General features: G+C 40.2%; 1 protein-coding gene across 3 annotated transcripts in view; it reads left to right on the top strand.

Annotated features, from left to right (window-relative positions):
* The first annotated feature begins 293 nt into the window (after positions 1-293).
* LIMA1 (LIM domain and actin binding 1) overlaps positions 294-6,000 on the top strand; it is a 112,578-nt gene continuing 106,871 nt past the window's right edge. For 2 of the 3 annotated variants that reach the window (XM_003939161.4, XM_010349803.3), the window contains exon 1: positions 295-399. The gene's annotated coding sequence lies outside the window, so the exon portion shown is untranslated. Of the gene's footprint in view, positions 400-6,000 lie in introns of all 3 variants that reach the window. The other variant, XM_074402624.1, reaches the window with a different exon arrangement.

Raw genomic sequence — 6,000 nt, 5'->3', positions numbered from 1 at the left:
CCTGAGTGGCTCGAGAGTCAACACTGCGGTAACTTTGAGTCACAGGAGTTAAGACCAAAGCAGAGCCGCACTGAGCACCACGTCTTCTTCAGAGAGAGGCGTGCCGAGGCGGACGAGGCCCGGCGTAGCAGCCAGCCTCTCCCAACGACAGCGCCCTGAGCGGCCACAGCGACAGGAGCAGACGCGAGCGCCGGGCACGCAGCCGGTGGCGCGCACGCTCAGCCCGAGGCCGCACGGGAGGCGGGCTGGCGTGCGCGCCCCCGCGGCGGTGGGCGGGGTCCGGGGCGGGGTTGCAGGAGCAGTAGGTGTAGTAGCTTGGTCGCGACAGGTGCGCTAGGTAGAGCGCCGGGACCTGTGGCAGGGGTGGAGCAGCGCAGAGGAAAGGCGGCTTTTAGCCAGGTAAGGGCCTTCTTTCTCCACAACCGAAGAGTGCGCCGAGACCCCAGCTTCTCTCCACACCCTCTTTCTCCTGAGACTTCTGGGGCGGGGGAGTGCGTGAAGTGTGAGTCCCTCCCACTCGAGATAAGGGGTCGCGGGACGCTGATTCTCGGTTCTTTCCTCACTTTTGGGGCCTGCCCTGGGATGGGGAGTACTTACGTCGGGCTGAGCCTAGGGCGGGAGCCGTAAAAACCCCCTCTTCTCCCACCGGGAACACTCCATTCTAACTCTATATTTTTTGGTGTCGTGGAGGAAGGTGACAGTTCATTAAAACTCCAAATATCCCTCTTCCAGGGAAACACTCTAACATTCGGCTGCTCTTTTTCCTTCATTTAAATCCAGTCCCTCTCTTCGATTTTTCTCCCCTTCCACTATGCCAGCTAAACTCTGTTTAAGATACTTAAACACCCTTTAGAGGAATGTTGAGAATATAACAGTCTTTGCAGCCGATGTGTCATCCCCGAATCGCTATCGTGTATATATCGCTGGCACCTGCCCCCGACATATGTAGGTGTTAATGTAAGGTAATTGTACACCCCTGGCTACAGATACTAAAGCTTGAAGTTGTAACTGCTAGGAACGAACCATCTGGCACCTTTCCTAGCCTCCTTATTGATGATTGCGAGAATGGTTTAGCTGATCCTGGTGAGAGATATTTGAACTACTGTTGTCTTGCACCTAATTCCAGCTTTCAAAAGTCTGCCTTGGCCGGGCGCAGTGGCTCACACCTATAATCCCAACAGTGGGAAACTGAGGCAGAAGGATCGCTTGGGCTAGGTGTTCAAGACCAGCCAAGGCAATTTAGCAAGTTGTATCTCTACAAAAAATACAAAAGGAAAAAAGAAGAAGAAGAAGAAAAGTCTGCTTAATCCAGATGGTTCAGTTGACTTGACTTTTCAGGTTAGTCAGAGGTACTACTTACAGCGTTGTCAGTTTTTAAGGCAATGCCCCTTTGGTGGAGAGATCTTCTTTTGCATTAAGTATTCTTTCTTTTGCTCTTGATTTAAATGATTTAACAGGCCGGGTATGGTGGTTCATGCTTGTTACCCCAGCGCTTTGGGAGGCTGAGGCGTGCGGAACACGAGGTCAGGAGTTCGAGACCAGCCTGACCAACACAGTGAAACCCTGTCTCTACTAAAAATACAAAAACTAGCTGCGTGTGGTGGAGGGCGCCTGTAATCCCAGCTGCTTGGGAGGCTGAGGCAGGAGAATTGCTTAAACCCCGGAGGCGGAGTTTGCAGTGAGCAGAGATCACACCACCGTACTCCAGCCTGGGCACAGACTAGACTCCGTCTCTAAATAATAAATATATGGTTTAACAGAGTACCTTTTATCTGCATAATTACCAGAACTATTCACAAATGCTAAATATTTCAGGAGGCATGAAATAACACCAACCCTTCTGAAGTATAATGTAGACACAAAAGAACATAATCCCCAATAAACATGTTCTAAATTCTTGTAGAGTTATGGCCTGGATGCAGTATGATGATGTTTTAGATAGATCTTCAAAAAAATTACAGAGTTGGCATGAAAGAAGGCAAAAAAAAAAAAAGTGTGCATATATGTTTTCTTGTTTTGCATTGATAGAACAACATGTAATGTACTAGGTAATTAGTTTAGGAACTTATTTCATTCTTTGGACAAAATATTGAGTGCGTTTAGTGGATTCAAAGTGCCAAACATCTTTACCCTAAAATAACTTAAAATCAAATGGGTTAGGCAGATCCATATACAACTCATGGTATTAGTGAAGTCATTTCTATACTAGAGGTCAGCCCAGGGGTAGGAGCATAGGGAATAATAGGTTTTTTGTTTGTTTTTTTTTTTTAAATTTTCTCTTCTGCTTTTCCTTAAAAACAAAACAAAAACCTCTGAGTAATAATGAGTGATTCTCTTCAATCTATGTATTTATATCACTTTATTTTTTTCTTTTTTTTTTTTCTTTCTGTGAGATGGAGTCTCACTCTGTTGCCCAAGCTGCAGTGCAGTGGCACGATCTCGGCTCACTGTAACTTCCGCCTCTCAGGTTCAAGCAATTCTCCTGCCTCAGGCACCAGCCACCATGCCCAGCTAATTTTTGTATTTTTAGCAGAGATGGGTTTCACTGTGTTGGCCAGGTTGGTCTCAAATTCCTGACCTGAGGTGATCCACCCACCTCAGCCTCCCAAAGTACTGGGATTACAGGCGTGAGCCACCGTGCCTGGCTGTATTTGCGTCATGTTCGTATTTCTTACCCTGTGTTCCTCCAACTCCATGGCCTATGGAAAATGAGATTAGACCCTGTCTTTAATGAGGCATTTAGTAAATAGTTGGAGCTGTTTCCACTTTTCTGTATTGGGCTGGGAAGTGTTGTTATCAGGTTCCGTGGGAAGAGAACAGTATATTGGCAACATTAGCAAAGGAGTGCCATTTTGTAAAAATTACCTCATTGTATAACTTTGTTTAACTTGGTATACTCAAGCTTTGTTCCAGACTCTGGTTGAAGGTGGGGCTAAATTTCAACCTAATAATTCTGAGAGAAAGTTTCAGAAGCTAAAACAAATCACATCTTGGTGATAGGGGACACTTTTTACTGCTAAGGTGGCCTCAAAATAGTTTTCTCTTTCTTTTTTTCTTGGGAAGACAGGGTAGATAGTTGGGTGGTGAAGAATGTTTTTAAATATAATTTTGACTACTGTTTTCTTTGGGTTTCAAATTCTTGTATTTTCTCTGGTATTTTTCACTAGTCAACTGCAATTAACTTAAAGCCCTGTACCAACAAAAAATTTCTCAAAGACATACACAAACACAAAAGCATATTGAGAGAGTGGGAGTTCATTAGACATCTTTGCCATAACAGGCCACCTAACTGCAAATTGGAAGAATTTGTTATTATTTAAATTGACAGTGAAACTAGTTTCAGGCATTCTTAATTCCATATACTACTAGATGGAAGACTTTTGGGTTAGAATTGTATCCTTTTTGCAGATAGGAAAATGTGTAACCTGAGTCCTAATTCAATAATTTCCATTAGAAAAGACAATTGTTTTTTCAGTTTGCTGTTGTCTTTCACTGTATGTTTTTTGATAGGAAATTAAGGTACTTCATTTTAGATTGCATGCAGTAATTTCCAGGTGAGGTTACTTAACACAGCCTTTTAAGGTTGTTGACAAACCAGTGCTTGTAAATGAAATAGTTTCTGCTTAATGATTGTGGAGTTGAGATTCTATGGTGAATGGTACTCTTGGTAGGACCATACTGATGCATTTATTCTGAAGCTGGGTGCAGAATCCTTAAGACTCAGTCAAATTATTGTGCTAATGAAGACATATTTTTATAAAAAAGATGGAGTTTGACCCAACAATCAATCCATTATTTAGCATGTCAGATGATTTCTTGACATGTAAAAACTGTTTCTAGCGATTTCACATGTCCACTCATAAGAAGTTAACATGACACAGTGAAAATTTTATATTCTTTTGATTTTCTTTTAAAGAATTTCTTAATAATACTACCCTGAAACTAAGAACTTTCATCTTAAGGGGCAAAAAAGATGCAACTTTTTTGTACTTGTTATGTGTGGGGCTATTTTCCCCCTTATTTATTCTTTAACGGAGCTTATGATATGGAAAACTTTACAGTCCTTCAAACATGTTTTGTCTTGTACAGAGTATTGGCACTTTTTATTTCATTATCCATAAATTAGTCCTAATATGCATTTTACTTAGTTTTAGATTTCCACAATCTTTTTTCCTTTTCCATAAACTGAAATTCAGGCTAATGCTCCAGGACTTCTTTATTTCATAGTCAGGTTTACTGAACAGTTATCATTTGCTCAGATTTGGCTTCTGAGCAAAAATTTGGCTTCCAGCATTACAGAAAACCTGTCCGTCCACGCATAGTATCCAGTGGCTTCTCTCTAATGCCCCTCAGTGTCCTCCTCCTTACCCCTTGGCAATAATTGACCAATTGAACAACTTCTCTAGTCCTTCCTTTTATTTGCTTTTCTTGACCTGACTGTTATCTGGTTCTCCATTTTCTGATCTGACCACTTACTCCCATACTCCATTAACTCAGTCTTTTTGCCCCTTAAATGCAGGGTTTGCCATAGCCCTGTACAGCATTTTGTTGTCACTATACTTTCTCCCTGTATAATTTGATTTCTTTCCATGACTTCCACTATCATCTCCATGTAAATGGCCTGAAAATTTATCTTTTTAAAAAACATTTTTCATATTGTATGTATAATTCTTATTTTATTTTCATATGCACCAACACATTTAAAAATAAAAATTATAGATATTTATATTATAAAATAAAAAGTATATATGTTCATTATAGAAAATGTGGATAAAACAAATTACAAAGAACGCAAAATAACCCATATTCCATAATCTGTTCCAGAGAGATCTACTGTTTGAGATATTTCCTTTCAGTGTTTTAATTTTCTTTGATATACACACATATATACATACACACATCACACAAATGCAAAGGTAATTCAGCTCATAATGTTGCAGTAGATAAAGTTTTGTGTCAGCTTTGTTCACTTTATATTATTTTTCATAGCATCAGAATTTTTTGAAAACATTTTAATGGTTATTTAATCTCCATTGTAATTTATTTAATAATTTATTGTATTGAGGTTGCGTAATTTGTGTTTTGGTTTCACATTAAATGAAAAAATTGAGAACAAATATACGGTATACATAAATCTTTGTGCAAATCACTCATTATTTCCGTAGGTTAGATTCCCAGAAGTTGAATTACTAGATCAAGGGGCATGAAAATTCAAAAATACTAAACCTGCTCCCAAATTGCCTTTTGTAAAGGTTAGACTAATTAACATTCTCAACTGCAGTGATTGTGAGTGCTCATCTTAGTGCAGCCTTGGTAACATTGAATATTATTATTTTTATTTTTTGAGATAGAGTCTCACTCTGTTGCCCAGTTTGGAGTGCAGTAGCGCTATCTCAGCTCACTGCAACCTCCACCACCCTGGTTCAAGCTATTCTTCTGCCTCAGCCTCTCGAGTAGCTGGGATTATTGGCGCCCACCAACACGCCTGGCAAATTTTCATATTTTTTAGTAGAGAGACGGTGTTCCACTATGTTGGCCAGGCTGATCTCAAACTCCTGACCTCAGGAGATCCACTCAACTCAGTCTCCCAAAGTGCTTGGATTACAGCATGAGCCACCGCGACCAGCCTGAATATTATTTTTTAATCTTTACTAATTTGATAGGCAGAGGTGAATTAATTTGTATTTCTTTGCTAGTGAGAGAGAACATTTTTCATATATTTATTTCCATGTCTATTTCTTCTGTGAATTATCTTTGGGTTAATTCCATTCCCATTTTTGTTTGTGTGTTAACATTTTAATTATTTTGTTTGTTTGTTTGGTGGTGTTTTATTTGGAGCATTTTGTGGGGAAGCACAGGCTTTTATTAGACCAAATTGAGTGAGTGGAGTGATAAAGTGTAAAGTATACAGATGTTGGAATTATGGTGTTATAAAAATCCATTGTTTTGAAGGGCCAGGGCTTGTGAACAATGAAGCATTACTGCAGAATGGAAAGGGTG

This window comes from Saimiri boliviensis, chromosome 7 (genome assembly GCF_048565385.1).
Source record: "Saimiri boliviensis isolate mSaiBol1 chromosome 7, mSaiBol1.pri, whole genome shotgun sequence".
NCBI classification, from domain to species: Eukaryota; Metazoa; Chordata; class Mammalia; order Primates; family Cebidae; genus Saimiri; species Saimiri boliviensis.
The sequence above is the reverse complement of the archived record's forward strand: the minus strand, read 5'-3'. Positions and strand labels throughout refer to the sequence as shown.